The sequence below is a fragment of the Phasianus colchicus genome, chromosome 15 (genome assembly GCF_987193195.1).
Source record: "Phasianus colchicus chromosome 15, bPhaCol1.hap1.1, whole genome shotgun sequence".
Classification (NCBI taxonomy): Eukaryota; Metazoa; Chordata; class Aves; order Galliformes; family Phasianidae; genus Phasianus; species Phasianus colchicus.
The window spans coordinates 15,030,398-15,057,329 of record NC_143450.1 but is presented as its reverse complement, the minus strand read 5'-3'; the positions used below and the strand labels follow the sequence as shown (position 1 = coordinate 15,057,329).

The following is a 26,932-nucleotide window of genomic DNA, read 5'->3' as shown; positions in this document are numbered from 1 at the left end:
TGAAAGCACATTACTTACAGAGATGCACACCAGGGAGGACCTGAGCTGTAATTTTCAGATCAGAAGGAATTACAGGAGATTCACTATCATCCAGCACTGCTTAAGGAAGGCCCTTGGAATCTTCCAGTCTTTTTATGCTTTGAGTCCAAGATCAGAATTCTATCAGCAAAGCCATCATGTAACAGAAAGCACCCAGTGATCATCAGCACAGCTCCAGGTTTGCAGTGTCTTTGGGGCACAGCAGCGATGAGCCCCAGGCTGCCTCTGCCACGGCTGCTCCCTAGAGCAGAGCTGAAGCCCCATAGAATGATTAACACTGGAAAAAATCATTAAGATCACCCACATCCAACCATCAGCCCATGCCAACTGACCACATCCCTCAGTGCCATGTGCCCTAACACCAAGATGACATTCAGGGGAGCTGAGGGATGGTCATTACACAGGATTCCTGAACCTACAGCTATTTCAGAAGATCTTTAGGGCAAATGTATTTCCCTGATTTTCACATCCTGCCATTACAAAAGAGCTCATTGAACACGGCGAAGTCTGCAGCGTAGCACTGCCTTTCTTCTACAACTCCACAAGCAGTTTGTTCCTTCCAGCAGTGAGTTTTTTTGCAGCTATTTCCCTCTCAACTTCCTGCATAGCAAGACCTCAGTTGTCACTTTCATTCTGACTTTGTAATCCACGCTTGGTTTCAAACCAGGCATTCAGCGTGGTAATGAATGGATTAACTTTCTGCTTTCTGATGAATAGCAGGAGAAAATGTTTCTGAATTATCAAAAAAATAATTGGAATTAAAATTGTAAATGGTTCCTACAAGGGATGCTTTTGTAATTAGTTGAATCCATGCAATGAAAGCAATTATGAATAACAAAAAAATGTGTTTACCTAATCACTGGAAAGTACACATTAACTCTCCAATTAGAAGTCCCTCATGGCTCTACTGCAAACTTCGGACAGAAAATAATTTGTTTCATGCTTTCCTTAGCAGGCAGAGGAAATTCCATCAGATCTATTTGGGCACGTCCACTGCTGCAAATTCAAATGCCAAATTGATGTTTGGTTATCTCAATGAGCCCCTGGCACCTGCCCTGCACTTCACACTGCACACAAGCTGCAGGCACTGAGAGCAGACCTGGGACAAGATGTCACCTTGGTGCTACCCAAGGGGCAGCATCACTGTTGGCCAGGGTAACATGGGTACAGACACACCTGAGTGCCAAGGGATGGGACAGAGCAAAGCTGTGGCTGCTCAGACACCACTCAGCAGGGCTCTGCATAGGGAGAAATGCCAACCTGGTGACACAAGCTCAGTTTGCTTTTGTTCTAAGCTTTCTGGCAAACTGCACGCATACAGAGAAGCAAAATGGCCATGCCGTTCTGCCTTACACATGGAATGAAGCTTTCACAGATGGAAAGGAACTTCATCTTCGAGCCCCTCCTGTTCAGCAGGCCCCAGCTCTCTCACCCCTGCCAGGCATCCCCCCTCAATCCCCTTCCCACATCCCTGGCTGGGGAGCAGAGGCACACCACGCTCCCAGTGCCAGCTACCCAGTGCTGGTGGTAGCAATGGGATGAGCAGATGAGAGGAGGGGTCACTGCAGCTGCAAGCTCAAGTTCTGACTGAAGCACTTTAATACTTGCAACACCAGAAAGAGACAACCAGCTAACTTGTTCCAGTATTTCACTGGATTTCAGAAGGTCAAATAGATGCTCACAGTACCACTGCACTACAGCCAAAGCGAAACAACATCATACACATTCAAATGGAAGTGCTGCAGTACAGCCAGTCCATCTGGCCATAATTTTCATGCCCCTCTGGAGCCAGGAGCAAGCCTCCTGTTTGAGCCAACACCACAATTTACTTTATAGCACGATGGAGAGTCAACAGTGTGATGTACTCTATTGCTCTATGCAGAATCAATGAGATGTTTCTTGCATTAAGCACCTGCAGAAGCACGCTGCTGGATGCAGCCAGGGGAAGGTGCCAGCATCAGTGACACCAGCATCTCTTGGCTACACTGGAGCAATGGGGTGAGACCTGGAAAGAGCCATTCACTGACCACAGGCAACACCACCTCTCCTTCTGCCCCCGGTATCTAAATTCCAGAAGATAACAGTGCTTCTGTATGTCTGAAAGGACAAAAAGGTAACACTTGCAGCAGCTGTATAAATCACACCAGCAGGCACAGCTCCAGGCCCTGGCAGCTGTGGATGTTTCTAATGCCCTGCACTCAACAGATGAACCCACACCTCACCACCCAGCACCCAGACAGACAGCAGAACACCAGAGAGCAAATTGTTACAGCTCACATTATTCCATCTTTTCTTCCTCCACGTGCTCCCTAAGACCCATTGCCACAACCACGATATTTGATCATACAAATATCTTCAAAGTTGTTCTCCCAAAGTAGGCTGGATACTTAACGCAGCAAATCCCACATTTGATGATTAGGTGACATTAGAGCATACTTTTTAATACGTTCGACCTATTTTGTGAACAGCACGCACAGATTTATCCTCATTGTGCTAAATAGATGTTCAAGCCTGCTGTGCCGAACGACAAAAATAATGAAGACTGCATTATGATTACAAAGAAATTCATAATGTGAGGTGGTTTTAGGATCTAGTTTGTGGGGTGAAAATCCTCCTACGTGGAAGAAAACAGGAGGCACCGTTTAACAAATGAAAACACCCACCACCATTTAAAAACATACGACCTATTTTATCTGCTTAAGAAAACCTATTAACCAGATGCATTTGCCACAGCATCAAACTCTGCAAAGGGAATTGTGGTACAGTGAAACAAATGAGGATGACCCAGGGCTCCTGGTGCGAATTGTGAGTACACATGAAGGTAAATACCCACTCTGCCTTGTTTTAGTTGTGCTGCTGGATGTCATCAGTGCTGGTATTACTTCCCCGGTGTGTGCAGACAGCATTGCTGCTTTACAGCCTGGGGGAAGAAGTCAGTGCCCCAAACCACTGACAGCTAAAATGAGTTCCTCCAGCTGTTACCTCAGTGTGGGAGGCAAACACCTTGAAATCAATTTCTGTGCCCAACTTACCCTCAGTGACATCCTCTCAACGTTTTAGAGGATAATTTGTCATTTTGCTCCCAAACTCTTATTGTGTTACTCCAGGTCATGGGATCATCCCATTAACGCTTGCTTTTGACCCTCTCCACTCCATAACCCAGAAATGGAAAGCCTGAACACCCTTTCCCACCCACAGCCCATGAGAAAAGCACAAATTATAAATAACAGCCAATACCATGAGCCATTCACTGCTGCCTTCTGACACCTCGAGCCCACTCTATTTTAAGCACCTCCTTTATTATCTTGTAGTCCATAGTGGGAAAAGGTTACTTCATGTCCAGGGAACACATGGCTTTCCTAACAGCCCATGCCTGCACCAAAGCCCTGGGGTCATTTATCTGCCTGTTGTTTAGGTGGAGACACAGTTTGGAGCAGCAGCAAATGGGAATGGTAAAGAGTGACAGGACAGTATTCAGTGATATACTGAGCAATTCAGAATGTAAGGGACATAAAAGGAAAGAAGCAAGACGGTATTAAACGCAGCCCTGAGAGACAAAATCATGGAGTTGAAATAGTAAAAAAAAATATATATTTATCTATATATAGTCAATAAAGCCATGATGTGAGCAGAGTGAGACAAGCGAGGGAGAAGCAGCAGAGCTCTCTGCAGTGGGATACATGGAGCAGAACAGCATGAGGGATGCAGAAGCAGCAGCAGGTGGTGAGCAGTGCTGGGCTGGGGCAAGGGGTGGGTGAATGAGGGAGCTCCCTGTGGATGCCTGTTGCTTACAGCTGTCACAGGTTGTGAGGCTGACAGTGTTCTTGGAGCCCCCAGCTCATCCCCAAAAGGTCCCCATGACTCTTACAGAGAACCACTATGGGCACAGTAGCCAAGGACTGCTGCCAGGACAGCTGGGATGCCGGGCACAGCCCCAAAGGGCACAGGTGCTGCTGGAAGCAAGGTTATGCTCCAGGGAGAGCTTTAGAACAGGTTTTAGTGCTTGTGAGTCCCATTTTATACATTAACAAAGTTATGTATATTTATATTCAAAAGCTTTTACTCATCAGTCAAGTCCCCTAATAATCAATTGCTAATTAAGTACCAGTGCCCTCATGGATCTCAAGTGAACCCTTTGCTGAACTACCAGCAGTGCAGCCAATAGCATTTATTGATTATGCACTGTAGGGGAAAGGCACCTTTCCCTGCCCCTTAGAGAAGCTGGGTGCCAGCAGTGCCTGGAAAACAGAAATTGGAATTGCCAGAATCATTTGCTCTCACCTTCATTTCCATCCTGCAGCCAAGGCTGGGCACAGCTCCCTCTGCAACCTGCTCTGCTTTGCTGGGCTGCTACTCATCACTGCTGTACAAAAAAAAAACCAAACATAACATTCCTTCACCAACAAGAAACAACATTCCTTACTTTTTTTTTTTAATGTATAAATCCCACACTTAGAGCAATTTAAAAAGGGCTTTCTGTTGCTTTCCTGCTGCTGTCAATCAGAGATGCACTTCAGTTCCACAGTGCTCTGGGGACCCAGTAGGTTACAGAAGGCAAATAGAAAAATAGAATGAATATTTCATTTTTGTTATTCATTGTAATAGCCAAGAAGCACTCCCTGAAATCATCTGAAAGTCATGGGAACTGGCGGCCCTTCTAATTCATCCCCTTCTAAAGTGCCTATTAGGAGCCCAGAACAGAGCTCAATATTTGTTACAACAGCACGACTCAAGCCTTCATTGCAGTCCCAAATCCTCCAGCAGAGTTGCTGCACCTTGCTGTTGGCATTGCTCTGTGAGTCCAACCTCACAGCCACATGGGTATCCACATGCACGTACAGCAAGCCTATCTTTGCTTTATTCCTATACTAAGGGGTGCTTTCAGGTAGCAGTTTGCTCATTCTTCCTGAAGAACTGCAGTGTCTCTGGGCATGGCTGGCCCTCTCTGCGAGCCCTCATTGAGGAGGACAGAAGGAAGGATAGGGCGCTTAAATGAGGGGAAGGAGGAAGACCTTAGCTGCTGTTAAATCCTGCCCTACAGAGATAACAATAAAGCAGTGGTTCATGGATGATGCAAAGTCCAGCGTAAACTCCCCCATTTTTACAAGTGAAAAAAATTCTCTCAGCACATCAGAAGGTTTCCAACATGTCCTCATATCGAATTATTACTGTAATCAGATCAGAGAACAAGATGCCTCATCTGCACCAGCAGGAGACATCTCCTCATTACACAGTGATTACGTGCAGATCCCTCACCAGCACTGACGTGGTCAATCAATAACAGGGAGACACACAGACCTACAGGAGCTGTGACAAAACAAAGCTTTTTTTTAAGCCTCAAAGAGACAACAGACTGAGAAGATGAGCCTTTAGCAATGGGAACAAACAGCCCCAGCATTGCAGAGGGCAGATGTGCACTACCAGCTGTGATGCTCCACACCTAGGCAGAAACCAGGACCAAGGGAGCTGAGTTAAAGAAACCCAAAGGGGTCCAAGGATGGGATACTGATGGTGCTCAGAAGAGACGGATCAGGAATGTCCCCAAAGGGCTTTCTTATCCCAGAGGAGAGCTACAGATGACTCCATCCACAGCCATGCTGGGGAATGGGCACACATAAGATAGACCTGCAGCTCCTCCTGTTCACAAAAACAGCTCCAGTCTCCCTCACTCTATCTCAAGTAATCCAGATAACTAAAAACTAAAGCCAGCATGCCTCATTTTTCTTGATGCCAGAAAAAGAGCAAATTAGCTGACTTTGAGCAACGATTAGGAAGAAGAACGTTTCTCTGGGCATTGCTACAGAAGTAAGATCATCCCTCAGAGCAGAAGCTGTAATAGCTTTTGAATCATTATGAGCAGCACACATTCAAGGAACAGTGATTTGCACTGAAAATAATCTAGAGCAGACAGTGAAAGCAACATTTTTATCATTAAACTAGCCTCAGCATTTTGATGCATTTATAGTTGTACGTTTCTATTTGTTTTTCTACACTGAAGAAACCTCATAGAAAGAAAATCAGAACAAAAAGGATTAAAGGGCTCCAAGAATTTAAATACTTTGCTTTCTGTGGTGGGTAATTATTCCCTGCTATCTGATACCAGAAGCAAACAGTCCCAGCCAAATTCAATCCTGTGTTTACCATTGCCATTTCAGGTTGATATCAAATCATCAGATTTACTCAAATCCCATGGAAATTGCACATCAATCACAGTGTCTGCATCTGAACAAGAGCAGAGAATACCTCAGAAGAGAAGCAATTGCTACTCAGAAGCAGGCAGTATGGAAGGAGGCAGCAGACTCCTGCAGGACCCCTCCCTCCTCCTCTGCAGCTGTTAAAAAAGCATTTTGCAGTGAGGAGGAACATGAAAAAAAAGAAACCATCACCAAAAAGAAAAAAACCTCTCTTTATCTGCCCTTCTACATGGTAGCACACCAACAAACCACGTGCTTGCAAAGATAGAATTTAACCATTTCCTAGTTAAATTAATGCACCTTGCTTTCCAAGCAGACATAACATCTTCTGGCCAATTTAATCAGGGGAATTGATTTTGGTTAAGCTGCTATTCCCTACGGGATTTTTCTCCAATTTCATTTGTTTTTTACACCCCTTTTAGTTAAACTATTTCAATATTGCCTACAGGAAGAGTGCTTGGATTGAAAGACACAGTTGCAGAAATAAACACTATGAAGAAAACTTTTTTTTTTTTTAGTAACCATCCCACTGAGCCAATTTTTCCAACAAGGTTCCATCCATGGAATCTCATTTCTCTTGGTGATAGAGAAGTGCCACCCAGCTAACAACGGGTGGATTTGTAAGTCAAGGTGCAAACCAGGTGCTTTTGGGGAGCAGCGCAGCTTCCCATCCAGCCAAGGAGGATTTGCCAGGAGCACACACTGCACAGAATCGTAAGGTTGGAAAGGACCTACAGGGTCCTTCTGACTCAACTGACTCCCTCCCAGCTCCAGCACTGCTGACCTCTGAAAGCTTCGACACACATTAAGGCATCCAGAGAAGTTTTTGAATAATTTGTTTCATGGCATCAAGGGTCCTCGATCAAGGGGTTGGACTGCATATCTTAGGGGTCTTTTCCAACCATAATGATTCTGTGATTCTATGAAAAGAGGCAGCCTCGCCTCTGGAAAATGCATCACCTCAGGCACCTGTAGCAGCTGAGGTGCTGGAAAACCAGACCCATGCCATGCAAGTCACAAAATCTTCACCGCAGAGCGAGACATTGCTCAGCTCACATCAACAGGAACAGGCTCAAAACACAACAGCAGTTGGCTCGTGGGGCTTGTGGCTCATGTGTGCCAGTTTGTGATTTTCCTGTGAGTAATTTGGGGTTGGATGGGGTTTGCGAATCTGAGGAAACTGTATTTTATAAAATAAATGGAGCTCTCACTCCTATCTGCATAATAAATATTAAAATATCATCACTGCAATTGTAGGCAGGGAATGTTTATGTAAGAACATCGTGCAGATGTGGTGAGCAGCTAATAAAGCACTGCTAATTATCTAATCAATCTTTCTTAACCTTTGTCTTAGACACTACATAATGCTTACGCTAAGCCTAGATCCATTTTTCAGGGTCTAAATAATGTTATAATCATAGCTGCAACGTGTGGGTTCATTGGAAACTTCTCTTTAAAGGCAACATTGTCAGTTTACACCGAAATCTGTCTGTAAGCCATCTGTTGCAGAAACCGGTCATTATCAATTTCATCAATCTGTTGGAAAATTTTGCAGATGCCAGCCACTAGAAACCATCTGTTAGTGTCAAAAAAGTAACAATTCAATAAGCAGACTATTTGGGGAGGAGGTGGGAAAATACGCTTGCAATATTTGGCGCAAAAGGCAAACTTGCTAATTGTTGCAGTTTTACCGCTGACCTACAACTCTGCGGGGCGACGCCGAGCTCATTGATTAGCCACCAGTGGGAGGGAGATTTTCAAGAGACAGTAATAGCCATCAGCAGTAATAAAGCTGGAGAGCTGACACCTACTCTCGCTGTAACATATTGTAAGGCAGCAGCCAGGCTGGTGCTGACCCTGACTTTCCCAAAGTCACCAATGCAATTTGAGCAGCTTTGAGTCATCACCTCCCGCAGCAGTTTAAAGGAAGACAGCGTTTAGAAACGGGCCAAGATTTTACATTTTCAACAATTTGTTGGGTCTTGTTCGTATAAAAAAAAAGGTTTCGCATCTGTTTCTGAAATGACAGTCCGTCACCACAGTGCTTGGTGGGACCAACAGGACAGCCTCAAATGGAAACACGTTGAGCCCTCCACAACAGCGTGCAAGTTCACACACTAATGGTCAGACCCCAAAAACAGCCATCTGACTGGGAGCAGCTGGGTTGTGGCTATATTCCCCAATGCTCCTCTGCTAATCCACTGCTGCTGTCCATTTGCCACACTGCATACAGAGCACATATTCCCAGAACTAAGCACTTTTGTCTAAAGAAAGCACATACTAAAAAGTAAGAAAATCAAAGATGCAGACAGAGATCCCTAACTGCTGTCAGAACTCATGGTCCGTGTTAAGAAATGCACCTTTCCTTTGTTTCCCTCACAACCACAGAGGCCTCTCACAAACATATCACAGATAAACAATGCTGGTAAAACAGTGTGGAATCTCAGTGTTAATGAACTACCCTGCAGCAAGAGCAAGAAAGCAGTTGTTTTCAGACAGCGTCCTCAAGGTAAAAGAAATCCCAATTCGGGTTCAGTTTTAGGACACGCATTCAGAAAGTTTTCCATTTGCACCTTCTAACAGAGGCCCTCGTATTTGGGTCAGCTGTATAATTGTATAAGCAGTGATTTCTCTGGGAAAGCTGCTTTGTCTATGAAGTCAGCCCTGGGACTCTTCCACCTCAGCAATTTGGGTTAAATCTGTGTCTGTCTCAACCTCATTTAAAAATGCAATAAAAAAGACCAAGCCATTTTCTTCTGCCAAAATAGAAGGATGCTATCAGCAAAACTGCCATCTAATCACAGTCTTCAGCCCTTGCAATTCCTTCAACCTGTTCTGGTGAAGAAATCCTATCACAAGAACACACACAGCTCTCCTCCCGGCAACTCCAGCAGAGGAAAGCACACGTGCAGGTTGTGCAGCATCAGTGCTTGCTCCCACACCTCCACCCTTCTGTACAGATACACACAAGTATAGATATATGCACACAAAAAACTCAGAATGCTTGAACCGAGGCATTAACCACTGCTTATCCTGACAAACTACAAAGAATCTCCTCCTCATCTGACCTAGAGATGTGTTTTCTTTGGGTACACATCCCCAGTAAATCACAGAGGAAGGAGCTAAGCCAGAGCTGATAAACACTGGGACATGAGTGAGTCTGGAGACTGCCCAGGGCAAACCAGGAGACAGATTCACATGTTAGAGCTGGTAGAAGAAATGGAAAAAAAGAATCAAAACCTCAATATCCATATGCTATGCAGTGAAAGCCATACCTGCACAGGATTATCACAAAAGTACTCGGCTGTGCTTAGGGCTTGCAGTTCTGTGTTTGTTATAAAGGGCAGTTAAACTCACATGCTGAAAGCTGAGCATCAGCATGCAGACCTGCAAGGAAAACTGACCTTTCTGAATGTTAATTATCTTTCCAAAGGCCTGTTTGCCCAGAATTGTCTGAACCAGCTGTAACCAGTCACCAGCATCAAGGAGGAGAAACGATGGACATCATGAGGAGTCATTTGATATCCATTAAAGGGGAGGAATGTCATTAAAATATATTGGACCTAGGGACCTTACAAAACAAAGACGAGATAATTACTTTAGCCTCAGATTTACCTTCCTGGGCTAATCAATAGAAAGACATCCTGAAGAGGAGAAAGGAGTAGGAAGAACATGTTTTGTGACCTCAGTGAGACGCATCCTGCAGCAGGGCCGGACAGCAGGTCAACCCACCAGCTGCCTCTGCAGGGATCATTGAGGGCTCTTGCCTTAGCAAGCAGCAGCCAAAATACAGCAGGTTAGAAGAGTCACGGCTCAGGAAGGATACAGAATCAAATGTTCTTCCTTGAGTAAGCTCTGGCTAGCTGCAGAACCTTGGGAACATCACCCAGATGCAGCCAGGTTGGATTAAGGAAGCAGACGGAGGTAACTAACGAGGTGCCTTTGTTCTGCTATTGCTGCATATGGACAGTAGCTATCCTCACAGGAGCCAAAATGGGGGGCAGATGAGAGGTTCTGAAGCTTAGAGCACTTCTGCAGAGCCTCTGCAGCTACGTGGAAGCAATCAAGCCACCGCTGCAGCATGGCAATAAGGCAAACAACCTGCATTACGTGATCTCTTCTAGGGCCCTGCATGGCCAGGGGCTCGGCAGCAGCAAGATTCAAGCTCTGACTGCAGCTTGATGACATTTCACTCCCTGCTAGGCTCCCAAGCTACTTGGAAAACCTGATCCCACCTAAGCTCTTTTAATAAGACAACGCCGATGTATTTCTTCACCAGGATATGCACAGATTTACTCAGCTATATAAGACCAGAAAGGATGGCTTTGGAACAGAGCTGTCACAGGCACCTCATGCTGGAGAAGCAAAGCTGTTCTACTTTCACTCAAATCAAGGGGTATTTGGGCACATTTCTCCTCCCTCCCCCTAAAAAAAAAAGAGTGCATTGCTACTATTACACACTACGAAAATCATTTGGGTTTTCTTTTTGCAAAATAAAGCATCTTCTGAGCCAATTAACAGAACTTCATGCATATTCCAAAATTAGACACACAAAAATAAATAAATAAAATATCAGTTTTGTATCATTATTCATCCTAATTAAAATCTTTGTCATGGGACCCTGCCTTTTGTCTATTTTCTGCTCAGATGTTGCAGTCCTTGACATTACACAGCGCTCTATGAAGACACACAGTATTAATCTCTCCCTTCTTAGAAAAATATATTAAGTCTGCTCTACTATTTTGACCTTTTCAGTACTTTGTATTTTGATTAACAGGCCACCGTGCTTGTGCCCCCAAGGTCTGCAAGGCTACGGGCAGACGGAGGTGGGAGACCTGCCGAATCTCATTTCTCATCCCTGGGAAGGTTAAAGGAGCACGATAAAATGTGAGATCTGGATGAGGCGCTCAGCACGCAGCTCAGCCACACCTGGAGATGGGATGGCTAGAAACCAGAACCAAAAAGCATCTCGGAGGCCTTTCCACTTTGCTGTTCCATATTCCTTTCTCACCGCTGCCACTCCAAAGTCCTGTCTTTCCCGTGTGCCTATTAATTCAAGTCACAAACATCGGCCCTGAATTCTTGCAGGTAATTAGCACCGCAGGTTATCAACAGGAAGCTGGTGCCCACAGGCACTTCAGATAATTGTGTTTCAATATTGGCACATTTCTGCTTACCACAAAAGGTCACTTCAGTTTCTCGCCTCCATTTTCTTCCTCTCTTTTACTAAATGAATGAAAAATCGTTATAATTACTCCAAATGCTCCAAACAGTTGGCAAAGGCTTTGGACATTATGGGAGAGATATGAGTGACGTGGGCACTTCATACTACAGTGCAGTACTATTATTTTGTAATCCTTGTCTTCGGATAGAACCCTTCTCAGCATGCGAGTTAATGAAAAAAGCCCAAAGTCTAGCTAAATACTCATGCACCTAAATTAATTTCAAAGAAAAGCAACAGCAAGAATACATAATTATAACACAGCAGGGCTGTTGGTCACTTTAACCAGCATCCACTCTTTGGGGAAAGCTGTATTTAGAAGCGCACATGTATGGAGCACTCTTTAAGAAGTTGTAAAGGGTAACCATTCATTTAATTACATAATGAATAGTTTCCACAGGCAGACTAAGTACCATACATGAAGGACCACGTAATTACTTTGTAAATATAGGATTATATCTGTCCTTGAAACAAGAAAACAAGCTAAATCAGCCTTGCAAAACTGTACTCCCCACTCACAGAAAGCAAGCAATTCTCCTGCAAAAGTTACCAATCATCTTTAGAAGAACAGTCACAGTAAGGGGACAGCAGTGATGGCTTTGCAATAGGGTCAGACAATTCCAGGGCAAGGCTGAATTAAGGGTTAAATCTGAGTACTGACAAAACTTTAATCACAAGGGTTATTTGAGAGCATGGAATAACTTTACAGTTGCCTTGGATGCTTGAATAAACCAAGTGCTGAAAAAGTCAGCACTCATGCCCCACTAAGGGGAAGTTATGAGCCAGGAGCATTGCTGCCTGTTACATGTTGGAGCAACAAGGGACCACAGCTTTACAGCTCCCACCTTAAACCATTCTGTACACTTCTGCCTCTCTCATCTGCTTTTGAGACACACAGTTATTTATCCAAGCTTTGGGTAGAAGTGCTCAGTCACAGCCATTCGATCTCCACTGCTTGTTGATACACCTTTCTATTACATCCACTTATACAAGTGTAGCAAATGAACACCAAAACAATCCGCATTCAGAGGTCTGCATGCACAGCCCTACAACACTGGTCTTTCACATGCCAAAATGAACCCAACCTCCTCTCTTGCAATTTGGCATTCTGGATTAAAGACGTGATCTCACACGGAGCACATTAACAACAGGAGCGCTCCGCATTGCTTCCAGCCCCTCCCCTTCCATCATCACTGCATTATTGCACTTAGTGTGTTTTATTGTATCATTAAAGTTAATGAAATTTTATAGATGGAGAACTGGTGGGTGGTGCAATGGGGAACGTTAAAATAATATTCTCTTTTCAATCTCCCACAAAAGCAGAAAGCTTACTGCTTAACCACCAAAGCGAGCTGGTTTAAAGAAACATCACAGCCCTTTGAAACAAAACTAGAGAGGTGGCACTACCCCAGGAACAGAAAGCATAACCACAGTGCAATTCCCAGTTGCCTTTGGGAAATCAATATGACTCCACATGGTACAGAACTTCCACATTAACCTTTAGCCAGGTGCAGCCCCCGACCTTCACACGCAGCTGTCAGTGGGTTCAGCACATCAGCAGGGTGACCAGAACAGCTCACAGAGCCCTCACACCATAGATTTCTTTTTTCCTTCCCTCTCTCCGTATTCCCAGACACACTGTTCTTCTCTTGGGGAGTTCTATGACTGATCACCTCCTGCTGTAAAAGCTGCCGAGTGCTTTCCTCCAAAAGCAGTGACACATATGGGTATGAGGATGGAAGGTCACCTCAGCTCCAATATTTTGAGCAAACTGTTTCATTAGACCAAATTTCTTCCGCTTCTGTGTGTAAATACAAGTGACAGTATATGACACCTACAGCGATCTGGCTGGATGTCCATACGAACTGATCTACATATTAAGAGGCTATTGCAACGATCACTTGTATTTTAATTATCAGCACAGCTCTCTTAATTTCAAGCTCAGCTAGAAATACACAGAAATCAATGTTTGATAAATGGAAAAAGGCCTCCGTGGGTCGAGAAGGAGGAGACTTGTGCACATCTACAAGCAGCACAAGCAAGAGAGGTAAACAGCGATGTCAAAAGCTATCTCAAGAAAAACATTTGACAATCTGCCTTTAAACAGGTTTGAAATTTACATCAGGACTTTTCCAAGATTTGAAGTTACATTCAAAAAGGGAAAGAAAGGGAAGAAGGGCTGAGAAAACATACAAATATTCAAATATTTGAAAACCAAGTTTTGAATCTGAATCCTTTTCAACCGCAGTCTGAAGCTCTGCAGGCTGTGCAATCTCTGCCTTCAGTTCCAGCTTTGTCAGTTTGGTGTGCAGTATTCAAAATCCATTTAATGCCATGAAAAGCAGCAGCTTTTTCCATGAATTCTGATTTATTTAATATTAAATCTGAGTTGAACACGGTACAGAAGCAGCAAAAACTGCGCTTGAAGCAACAACCAAACTTACTTTCTGCTTTGACGGGGAGCAAGCAATTATGCCCTTTCTGCAGCACCTCCCAAACTCCACACTGCAGTTTCCTTATTAAGAAACACAATTTCACTGGGGTGCTGCAACAGCAAAACATGGTATGCTGGGTTGTGGCTAACAAGGGAGATGAGAACGTGAGCACAAATAGAACTAATTTCATTATTATTTTTTTTTAAGCACAGCAGCAATAAACAGAGATCATGCCCAAAGCCATTGTCACTGTCACATCCAGGCCAGCAATGAAAATGCCCTGAGCAGGCAATGTGCTCATCACCTCTGCAGCCCAGCGATGGGGATAACTAAGCATCCTCCCCAGCAAGGTGCAGGGCACCCCAGGTTCTGCCATCTCCTTAGGTTTATGAAGGGTCAGGGCACAACCAGAAGGCAATTTTTGCCTCTCACCCTTTTTCCCCACCCCAAAAAAGGGAGCACCTGAGACAAATGTGCATGAGTTGGAAGTTTGCACCCTCTTGAGCCAAGCAACCCCACAGGGTCACAGAGACTCTTCCCCCGCAGAAAATCTTGTCCTGTGATTAAAAAGGAGAGGCTCATTGATTTCCTTCTCTTTAATGAAACTACAGAACAATTACAGGGCAGGGTAGGGATATCAAATAAAGTAATTAGGAGATCCATGAGATGAGCAACCACATAGATTGAGCCGCAAAATTAAGATGTCAACAAGAAACCATTACTTACCCTGACTTTTCTCTGGCTTAAGGACAGTTAACTTGGCTAGTGGAATTAGTTACTGGAAATAGTAAGAACGAATAACACCCTGTAAATGAATTCCTCTTACACCTACTGTATGCATATATTTGTTGCATTTTGACCAGGAGTAACTCCCTCCACCTCCAAATCCCCAAAAGAAGCCATGCAGTCAAGTCAGCTTTCATACTGCCTTACTCTTGTATGGATATTCCTCTAACAAGGCTCTAAGGAAAGAAGATTCCAATAGAAAAACAATGAAAAGGCCCCAGTGGTGGCTCAGCAAATGTTTGAATGAGTTCATGTTGGCTGCGTTTGTGTCAGTTCTGCACTTTCTGTCCTCAGGTGTTTGTGAAACAGATTTAATCAGATATTCCCAAGAAGGTGCAAACCCAGCTCCCAACACAGGCAGTGGATCAGCAGCCCCAGAGATGTGCTGGTGTGGCTGAGGAGCAGAGGCTGCTCTTTGCCAGCAGACACCAAACCACAGCTCCAGCTTCAACAGTATTTCCCATCAGAATCACAGCACAAACTCCAATTACAGCTAACTTGGGGACACTTGTACAGAGGAAAAGGCTGCATTTATCAGATGGATGAGCTATTGGAAGGCATTTCCTCCACTCAACTCAGAAGTCTGCAGCTGAGAGGGAACAGGATTGCTTCTAAAAGAGCTTTTGCAGCCAAGAAGCCAAAGCATCAGTGAGCAGTGCCCGCTGGCCCCATGGGTGCCATACCCACATCTGCAGCACATCCCACTGCTGGGGTGACCCATTGGGGATTGCACCCAGCACTGAACACTGCAGAAAGAACAGTCATGCAAGGAAAGTACAAGTTACGTCACGCTTGCTGGACACATTCAGATTCAGATGCTACAACCTGGTTGATCCACCAGGGCTGTGATTTATGGTGCCTTTGCCCAAGAGGCATTTTTCTGCTAAAATGAAAGAACTATGTGAGAAGGCAGGGGATGGAAACAGCTTTGGCATCTGCTGACTGCCCAGCTTCTCCTGGATCCCATCCCCCTGCAGAGGACAGAGTTACAACTCCATTTAAAAGTGCTACCAACAAGACAGCTACTGATGGTGTTCCTGCAACACTGCCACGAGCAAAGCCAGTTCCCTGAGGACATGGGAGAGATAGGGGCACAGTGAAACTGAGAAAGGTCTTAAATAAGAGTAATAATAGTTAGAAGGATGGTCAGGAAAGAGATATTAGAGTTTATATGGAGTCAACTTTGGAAAGTAGGTGGAGGACTGAAGAAGACTGCCTTGTTTTCTCAGCACAAGGTTATGTCCCACTGTATTTTATCCACCAGCATTGTAATTCTATTACTGAGCCTAATAAATTTCCCACAGAAGCCCTATTCATTCTTAAAGCTCTGACTGCTGATTCAGGGAACTGTCATGTTTTTCAGTGCCAGCATCAGTTCACACCATACTAAAAAAAGCAAGATAAGGGCTACAAAATAAAAGGAAGCATAACACTGTTGCCCAAAAGAGACAGCATGGGAAAGACTTGACAGTCTTATTTTGCTGATCATCAGTCTCCGCAACCAATTAACAAAACGTGGGCAGCAAGAACTGTGATTTTACAAGAAATCCAGCCTCTCTTACACTGGGATGTAGAGCTGAACAGGTCTTGTTCTCCCCATTGCTGTTCCAGTCCATCACACCAAATTGCTGTCTGTGCTGTACTGCTCAGGCTGAACAAAATGCCCAAATGTGAATATTTGTAGGTAAGAATATGGTAAGAATATGGTAAGAATATGGTAAGAATATGGTAAGAATATGGTAAGAATATGGTAAGAATATGGTAAGAATATGGTAAGAATATGGTAAGAATATGGTAAGAATATGGTAAGAATATGGTAAGAATATGGTAAGAATATGGTAAGAATATGGTAAGAATATGGTAAGAATATGGTAAGAATATGGTAAGAATATGGTAAGAATATGGTAAGAATATGGTAAGAATATGGTAAGAATATGGTAAGAATATGGTAAGAATATGGTAAGAATATGGTAAGAATATGGTAAGAATATGGTAAGAATATGGTAAGAATATGGTAAGAATATGGTAAGAATATGGTAAGAATATGGTAAGAATATGGTAAGAATATGGTAAGAATATGGTAAGAATATGGTAAGAATATGGTAAGAATATGGTAAGAATATGGTAAGAATATGGTAAGAATATGGTAAGAATATGGTAAGAATATGGTAAGAATATGGTAAGAATATGGTAAGAATATGGTAAGAATATGGTAAGAATATGGTAAGAATATGGTAAGAATATGGTAAGAATATGGTAAGAATATGGTAAGAATATGGTAAGAATATGGTAAGAATATGGTAAGAATATGGTAAGAATATGGTAAGAATATGGTAAGAATATGGTAAGAATATGGTAAGAATATGGTAAGAATATGGTAAGAATATGGTAAGAATATGGTAAGAATATGGTAAGAATATGGTAAGAATATGGTAAGAATATGGTAAGAATATGGTAAGAATATGGTAAGAATATGGTAAGAATATGGTAAGAATATGGTAAGAATATGGTAAGAATATGGTAAGAATATGGTAAGAATATGGTAAGAATATGGTAAGAATATGGTAAGAATATGGTAAGAATATGGTAAGAATATGGTAAGAATATGGTAAGAATATGGTAAGAATATGGTAAGAATATGGTAAGAATATGGTAAGAATATGGTAAGAATATGGTAAGAATATGGTAAGAATATGGTAAGAATATGGTAAGAATATGGTAAGAATATGGTAAGAATATGGTAAGAATATGGTAAGAATATGGTAAGAATATGGTAAGAATATGGTAAGAATATGGTAAGAATATGGTAAGAATATGGTAAGAATATGGTAAGAATAAGGTAAGAATAAGGTAAGAATAAGGTAAGAATAAGGTAAGAATAAGGTAAGAATAAGGTAAGAATAAGGTAAGAATAAGGTAAGAATAAGGTAAGAATAAGGTAAGAATAAGGTAAGAATAAGGTAAGAATAAGGTAAGAATAAGGTAAGAATAAGGTAAGAATAAGGTAAGAATAAGGTAAGAATAAGGTAAGAATAAGGTAAGAATAAGGTAAGAATAAGGTAAGAATAAGGTAAGAATAAGGTAAGAATAAGGTAAGAATAAGGTAAGAATAAGGTAAGAATAAGGTAAGAATAAGGTAAGAATAAGGTAAGAATAAGGTAAGAATAAGGTAAGAATAAGGTAAGAATAAGGTAAGAATAAGGTAAGAATAAGGTAAGAATAAGGTAAGAATAAGGTAAGAATAAGGTAAGAATAAGGCAGACCCAAGGACCATGGCATGGATTCCTGCAAGCACCAGGACAGTTTCAGACCAGAAGAAGGGGGATTTTTTTTTTTCCAGCTTTGAAGCAGCTATGTACTACACCATCCATACTAAGACATTCTGCTTCCCTTGGCAAAGGAGAACAAGATCTCTTCCATCACACAATACACAGTACCTCAGTGCCCACAGCTCCTCAGATCAAAGGACCCTCACAAAGAACATGGTGCTCCGGGCTGCTCTGCCTCTGGGCAACCTCCAAAGCCTACCTGGAGGATTTCAGCAAGAACACTCATTTTTTTTGATCCTGACATCTGTTCAGGAGTAAACAGACTGATACCACCAGGCTCTGCTCTTTCACCATCCAGAATCAGACGGTAACCCTCCATGGCCCCATGAGACCCATTTCTACTGGCAGCCCCATCTGCCTTCCGACAGCCCTGCCATTTGTTCGGCTCACATTTCCCTTCTAAAACAACTCTAATACAGTCAACGTTGCACACTTCTGATCTCCCCAGCCCTTTTTTCTTTAATTCTCTCTCCAAACCCAGCCCGTATCGCTGCTAAGCATTCAAAGGGCTGCACAACAAGAATTGCCGAGTTTGTACACATTTCTTCTTCTAAGGGTACTTTGCTCATAACAGAAGTCTCGGAATTCTCTTTGAAGTCATTTTAATTGGGGAAGAGCCAGCTCTCGCCAACTGCAATAACACTGATGTTTGTCATCCAAGAGGCGCCTTTTGATTCAGTTTGCCTTTCTGCCGATAGAACTTGCTAAGCATCCAACCTCATCTTTATTTATTTATTGGCTCTTCTCAAGCGATGACTACAAATTAATTACAGTTTGCTTTTTGTAACACAAAAACATACCATAAACTGCTTTTATTGGTGATCAAATCCTTGGATTACTCTGATAATGGTGACCTGACTTCATCACAAGGAGTAAGCCAGTTTAATAGGCAATTTCTCCCCCTTTTTTCTTTTCAATCTTTGTGGTTAAAAGCTATGTTTCTCTGGCAGAACGCAAGGTAAAGCCATTAAGCGTGCTTTGGGAATTAAGTCTAATTTCTATATCCAGCAATCTCTGTTTAAACACATCACTGTTCCTCCTATTAAAAGAACCAGAGCAGCAATCCAGCCCTTTGGTAATAATTTATAACCTCTCAGCAACTAAGAGCATGTTATACAGAAACAGTGCTTTGCACAGACTCAACTTTTGTTGGCAGATTTGTCAATCATGTTTATAGGTTCTTTTCTGCCATACAGTCAGGAATTCTCATCCTATTTTGATCTGTGTCATAAAAATGTACTGGACTGATATACACCCAAGGACTTTCTGTTGATTTGTTTCTGTCATGCAAGCTATGTCTAATTCATGTATAACTTATCTCATTCTATTAGATCACTTTGTAATCATATTTAATTTAGATTTATTCCTGACAGTTCAGGCTGGCTCCAGGCATTTAATTAAATTTCGCCCTCTTAAGCCACTTAGTCAGTCTAGATTTCAAACCTGATGTAGCTTTTCCTTGAACAGCTCTTTTCTATCCGTAACCTTTGAATTGGTAATTTGTGCGGTTGCATCTTACACGACGTTTTCAAGAACTCCATTAAAACCTGGCCTTGATGCTGCTCAGCACGAGCACAGAGCGAGCACCGAGTGAAGTGCCTGGGGAGAGGAAGCCCAGCACCACCCAGCCATGCTCCAATGGGAACCACGCTGTTCAGACACCATCCTACCACATCCAGGAGCCTGAAATCACAGCCAGAGTCAACCAAGGCACAAGAGAGGTCAAAGTAGGGATTGTAAAGCCAATAAAATACCCCATTACTAAGTTACACATTTTGCTTGGTTTGGAAGATTTGAACTGAGAATTAAGAAGCATATGTCATGAAAATCTGAGTAGAAAAATATTGATTGAAAAAGGTGCATTTAGCAGCTATTAAAATTATTCTTATGTAGGCCTAAACAATTGGTCTTGAGGGGCTAAAAAGGCCTAGTCCAAAAGAGACAATAATTGTAAACATGAAAGTCTTTAAGAAAAAAAAGTGGATATTTGTACATATACACATATGCAACTGAAAACTGTAATTTGAAAGCAGCCTTAAATATAGGATTTATTGACTACTTTGCCTGTCTTCCCTTATTTTTAATAGGTAAAAAACCTCCACATGAACAGGAAGGATGGGCTCTTAAGAATTCCTCCTCTTTTGCTGATTACTGGAATTGCATCTGCCCTTCCATCATTACTGACCGGTTGCAGTATTTCAGAGAACACACTCTGCATTCCCCTTTGTCCAGCAATTTGCCACACCACTGTTCATTAAACTGAAACCAAACCCTTCAAGTCTCCCAGACAGTCCCCTCCCTACAATAAATCCTCATGGTTCTTTCCCTGCCACTCTACCAAGCACAGACAAGACACAATTCTGTAACAGCCACCTATCAATGCACATTTGTGCTTCTCTAAAGCTCCTGAAGCACTGAGACAACCTACCTGGCCCTTTCACGTTCATGCTCATCAAAGCCTTACATGGTAGAGCAGACTGCAGGGACAGCCAGCCTAATCATAATGCAAATTCCAGGAGAAAGCAGTCACTTACATTCTATTAACACGTTTTAATTTTCCAGCCAGCAATGTGATAGATGGTTCCAATATAATTCAATCTCCTTACATTTTTCATGAGTTAGATAAATCATATTGAGTCCTTCAACCTTCATATTTTATTTCACGTACAGACCTACGTTAAATGGATGCAGAGGAAACCCCGCACCCCAATCAAAGAGCTTTAAAGAATTTGAACCCAGGTAAACACAGATCCTAGGAATTGCACATTTATGGACATAGGCAGTCCACTCAGAACAGCATCCCAACCTTGTGAGCATTGTTAATTCAGAGGGAAGCACAGGAAATGCTTTGCTGAGCACAACCTGTCAGGTAGGAAACTTCTTATTTGCTGTTGAAGCTCAGGCACCAGGATAAGAGCACTGGTATCCTTCCCATCAACCTTGACTTTCTTTTCAGTGCAGACCAGTTATCTCAACCCTTCCTCCTCCAGCCCAAATATTCATAACATCCACGGAAATGTACTGAGTATTTGAATGGCATCAACATCCTGGCTTCAGCACAGCTTGGCAGGAGCAGCGAACGCCTTGAAGGGCATTTTCCCAGAACTGCCTTCTGAAGGACTAAAATGGGCTCAGGTTTATTGTGCATCCAGATTCCCAAGCTTGTGGTTGCCCAGGAATCCTGTGTGATGCTCCTTGATTTCAGCACTGCAGGCTTATTGAATACAAACATTGTAAAGCACTGTTTCTCTTCTCACTCTTTTTACAGTAAATGCAACAGAGCAAGTGGTCAACTCTCATGAATAAATAGCCCCCATTATAAGCAAAGATCACAGAATGATTCTCTGGAAGTGCAAGCTCTATTGCTACCAAAGCAGTCATTGGTACACCTCAGCTTTCATAGCAGTTACTCTATTTTAGGAATTACACATTTATGTGATACTTTTACATTTCATGTCACCGCATTTTGTGATCATAAAAAAAAGAAAGAATCAAGCAGATGTGTTTCATCTGCTTACCTTCCATTTTTCCCTGCCTACCAGAGGTCATTTTGCTACAGAACAGTAGCTTTCCTACCTCTGGCAGAGCTGCTCCTCATCATTTTTCTTTCATCATTTATTTTCAAAGCTGCCCTATAAACTTTCTATCATTGCATTACCTAATAATCTTAACTGACTTTTACCAAGGAAAAATACAGGTTTCCATTGTCAAGAGGCCTTTCTCTGAACCTCAAGTGCTGACATCTTTTTGACAATCTATCTCAAGTCAATTGTCTTCTATTGACTTTTTCCAGCTGCTCCTAGAATGACGACATTTTTAGGTCTGACAGTTCATCTGGCTTGTTACATTCTCCTTTTTGTTTTTCTTTCCCCCTCCCCCCCCCACGATACATAAATCCTGACCAAAAACACTGTGCTCTGCTAACAATAACCCCCTTCAAATGCCAGTCTCTGTGTTTCCTTCATTTCTCCAATTCTCTAATTCTCAGAGCTATCAAAAAACAAGAACCAACAAAACATTATTAAACGCCTGCAAAGTTCTGCTTTGACAGACAGTTCAGGTTGGTTGTCACAGCTTTAACTTCTAGGACAGCAAGATGTTACCTGCTCTCATCTCCCCTTGGGAATCACTGCGGGTTCACCCAGGACCAAACCCCCACATAGCGGAGCTGCTGGCACACAGCTCACAGTGGCTTTGTCCCCATTGAAGCCATTCAGTGATGGCCACATCCCTTGGGTCCCTCCTGTCCCTCTGTCTCCATTCCTCAGTTTACAGCAGCCCCAAGGTCTGACAGCTCCCTCCTTCTGCTAGCTCATTACAAACCCCTTCGTGTTCAGCAGTGAGAAATGAAAGCACCGTTTACAGGCTTTGCTGAGCTGGAACCACATCTGTTTTCCCTCACCAACATACTTTTTCTTCAGTACAGCTCCATTTCCTACATGCTCTGCCATTCTTTATACACAAACAATTTGATCAAGCTTTCCTCTATATGCTCTCCAATAAGCCAATAAGTTGTTTCAAGATTTATTTCACCGTTATATCACTGAAATATTATATGAGAAAGCAAATCAAGTTTATTTTTATATCACAATCTTACAAGAATATCTGTTCAAACAGGGATCTTGCCTGTTCTAAATGCCCACTGTTCTCATTCTCTTCCCAGTTCCCACAACCCTGGACTTGCTTCCCATCTTTGGACTGGCCTTTCCCTCGCAGCATGCCAGTCACCTACCACATCACCACAAGTGGGACAAGAGCAGCTCAGCTTCCCCAGCCACCCCATCTTACAGGCACATAAGTCCAGAATCACAGACCACAGAATCATAGAGGTTGGAAAAAAAAAAATCACTAACATCCCAAAAGTCCAACCCCAGCCCACCCTCACCGTGCCCATAACCACATCCCTCAGAGCCACATCTCCACAGCTCTGAAACACCTCCAGGGTTGGTGACTGCACCACCTGCCCGGGCAACCTGTGCTAGTATGGTGATGTAGTAGTATAGAAGATGCTTTGAAGATCATAGTTTCTGTGCAGAACTCAGCTTTGGAAGCTGTAGCCCCTCACTGCTCCTCAGTCCAAGCAGAATAGGGCTGAATAAGGGCTTGATGCCAAACAAGAGGAGAAAAACTTACTGAAATTGCTAGGTAATCTCTTCTGCTCCCTGCTGAATTTCCCATGATGTTCCTGGTGCAGCTCAAATTCCTCACAACAGCACACGATGGATTTGTGCCTACTGACAGGAGCTGTATCTACTCCAAAGAAATATCTCCATATCCACACAGACAAATCCCTCTCCAGCCTATAAAAAAATTTAACTATGACTTGCAGTTGCTAATTTTAAATTCATAGTCTGTCAACACCAAAAAGACCTCTTCAGCAACTTCTTCCACATGTGTTCTTAGCTATTACATCAAACCCTCCTCTGCTACAGAAGAAGAGAACAAATGAATTCTAATCACATGCACAAATCTCCTTCCAATATTTGCTGAGCACTAAATCAACTCTTTATCTTTTCTCATATTATTTCCCAGAATACTCTGAAAGCTCAAGAGAGCCTGAAAATGAGAGGAAAAGTGCGAATTGTGCTGAAAGAAATGCGGAGGAGAAAACTTTTTTGGCTTTTTTCTTGAGTCAAGGGAGAAATGAGAGGTTTGAGTGATGGCTGACAGCGCTCCGCTTGTTTAGGATGAGGAGCCCAGTACTGGATTTGACCCTCAGCAGAGTCTGAAGCTGAAAGCTAGACCAAGGCCATGAGAAATCCCTTGGGTAAAAAGATTTATTGTTATAAAGCAGACAACGGGTAGGAATTTCATGCCAGAGATGTAAGAAAGCAGCTGACTTTCCTCCACATAGATCTGTTCAGCAGATGCTGGCACAGCCTCTTTCCATTTTGATCATCCCAGGGTTTTCATTTATATTTATGGCACAGCCTTAACAAAATCTGCATCTGTCTTGGGGTGACATTTTTCTGCACTGCTAACTGGCTTAGGAGCATCAGTCCCTTTGGCTTTTGATAGCAAAGGTGTGCTCCTAAACAAGCATGAAATCTCTAAGCACAGCACCTCATGAACACACCCAAACAAAAATCCCTGGAGCTATTTGCAGCCTTCTGGCTGTTAAAACCACTCAGCTCAGCATGAAAGAGCAGTGAGGGCCTTCTACCCTTTAAAGCCACCAAACTCTGCATTTCAGGCTAAGGCAAAAGAACAAAAACCTGCAAGGTGAGAGAAATGGGGACTTAAAAACACACACAGCCAGTCTGAACACAAAATGCTTTCCCTCCCCCCCAAAAAAAAATAAATTCAAGAAATAAACACTCAACTGCAATCTCAGTATTCAGTGCATGGCTGCACATAGACACTCCGCTTTTTCCAGATTCAGATCTCAATCTTGCAAGGAGAACATATTTAATCTTGCTAACTACATTGCTGCAAATAGCATACTGAGCTGTGAGAAATACATAACACTAGCAGAACTGCTTCATTTTATCTGAATCATTCCAGACTTGGAGATGAGGCAAAAGATGGGGAGAGGGGAAGGTGTCAGTGCTGATGGAAGTGCTGGAGGAGAACGATAATCCTTCTGTTCCTCAGTGAGCAAAGGACAGGCAGTGATAATGGAGAGGTGTCCAAGGTCCTCCTAACATAAAGATCTGGGCTGGAACACTGGAATCCAAACACCTCCTTGAACTGGGACCTGATCTCACCAAATTTACTTGAAAATGCATTGACTCTGGGCTGCCACACAGCAGATATCATGCTGTCCAAACTTGCTGTGAATTTCATGTTCCTTAGATTCAGATTTCATATATAATTGCACATAGTCTGTGCAAAGCAAACAAGCTTCCTAAGGAAAGCCAAGCAGCCGAATCCTGCTAATTCCTGCTAATGACCGAGATTTCAACGCAAATTACTGAAGCTAAAAAAAGAAATTAGTGAGCAAACAAGCAAATAAGCCAAGCTGAAAAGCAGGGCATCCCAAGCTGTTCTTTCCTGGAGCTGTTACATTACATGCTACAGAGTGGGCTGCTGCTCACAGAGAGCATTCACACCATGTTCTGCTCTGTGCTGAAGGATGGAGCCAGTAACTCCAGCAAGAAGAGCAGCAGCATGCTGCCTCCTGCAACCTGCCAAGCAGTGGGAAGCAGCCGGCCCCAGCAGGACAAGGAACATTTTCAGGAGGCTGCAAATTCAACCCCATTTCTACAGATCATGTTACAGGACCCAGCAGGAGAGCGTTAGATCAAGTGACACAAAGCCATTAAGCACTGTGTTTCCCCAGTGCCATTCAAGTAATGAAACACCTTGTGTTGGATGGCTCTATACAGCTCTAGCCAGAAAATATCAGAGCTGTTGCTGCTCTGGAACAGCGCATGGATTGAGGGAGCCAGCAGAGCTGCAAAGCCTGGAGACAAGCCTGCACCCTCTGCCAGAACATAACCTGAACCCAGCAGCACATCAGCAGGTGTAAACGGCATTCCAAGGAGTGTGACAGTGCACAGGGTGCCCCAAGGCACTCAGCTTCGTAAGGTGTCCTCGTGGAAGGGCTGCACACCTTCATGGAGTCATTTTGCTGATAATCAAACACGATAGGTGAGAAAACACACACCTCTGAGCATCACGCACACCCGATGGCCACCAGGATGCTGAAGCAGCACGGGGGTGGGCAGGGGCTGCAAGCAGCCTGGGGTGTCCTGGGGGCACCATGAGGTGTCAGAGTGCCACATCTCATCTGCACCCAGGTGCTAACCTACCTCGGGGCCAGCATCCCTCCGCATCACAAGGTTTCTACACAGGCTGCAGGGACACACAAGGAGAGGGGAGAGGTGACACATGCTCACTGCTGGTACAAGGCAAGCACAACACACACAGACACTGCAGTTTGCCAGAGGTCACCTGGGCTTTCTCATGTGCTCACATCTTCAAGAGACACAAGCAGGGTGAAATACACTATGAAAGCAAGCCTCCATCTCACACATTACGCAGGGTAGGTCTGTATGGAGTCTGCACAGACGCAGACTGGAGGCACCCAAAGGCAAAACAAATCCCAGCAACCAACTGCCAGTTTTGCACAGGCACAAACAACTCTGTTGCTCACCCTCCCAAGGGAAAGCTTCCAAAACGTGCCTTTTTCTCAGCAGTTTCCTAACATTTGGGTACCCAGTGTGCAGCATAAACAGCACTCTTCACCTCTCCTGCTGCATAGAACCACACAGATACCAACCCCACACATCCCCTACCCTCTCTGCTGGACACCTTTCCTACAGAGATGGGCTGAAGGAGCTGGGCTTGTTCCATCTGGGGAAGAGAAGGCTGCAGGGACACCTCACTGCAGGCTTCCAGTACCTGAGGGGAGCTTATAAGCAAGAGGAGAACCAAAATTTTTACATGGTCTGATAGAAATAGGACAAGGCAGAATGGCTGTAAAGTAAAAGAGGGATTTGGATAAGATTTTAGGAGGAAATTCCATACTCAGAGGACAGAAAGGCACTGGCACTGCTGCCCAGAGATGTAGGTGCCCCAACCCTGGAGGTGCCCAAGGCCTGGGCAGCCTGAGCTGGGGGGGCAGCCAGCACATGCAGGGCAGGGCTGAGGGGGTCTATGAGATCCCTTCCAACCATTCTGTGAATCTATGATGATTCAAATGAACCAAGTCCTCAATCTGCTCTTCCCACTCCCCCGACTTCAGGATCCAATCATATCAGTATAAAAGTTTTTTTCTCCAGCAAGATAAACCCCTGACACTTTATTTCAAAAGGTTTTGCACTTTAATACAAGCCACAGGCAACTTCAGGAATTATATATAAAAAAAGTGATGCATCCAAAATTATGAGGAAGTCAAATCGTTTCCCCCGCTTTGATGTTTATTTGTATTTTGTACTGCGGGGCACTCGTGCGCTATGCACAGAAACGCCAGGAGAGCAAGTG

At 43.4% G+C, this 26,932-nt stretch overlaps 1 long non-coding RNA gene across 2 annotated transcripts in view; it reads right to left on the bottom strand.

Annotated features, from left to right (window-relative positions):
• Positions 1–26,932, bottom strand: part of LOC149915921 (uncharacterized) — a 49,620-nt gene that overhangs the window by 6,425 nt on the left and 16,263 nt on the right. For both annotated transcript variants that reach the window (XR_016471441.1, XR_016471442.1), the window contains exon 2: positions 4,321–4,402. This is a non-coding gene — a long non-coding RNA (uncharacterized LOC149915921). The remainder of the gene's footprint in view (positions 1–4,320; positions 4,403–26,932) is intronic.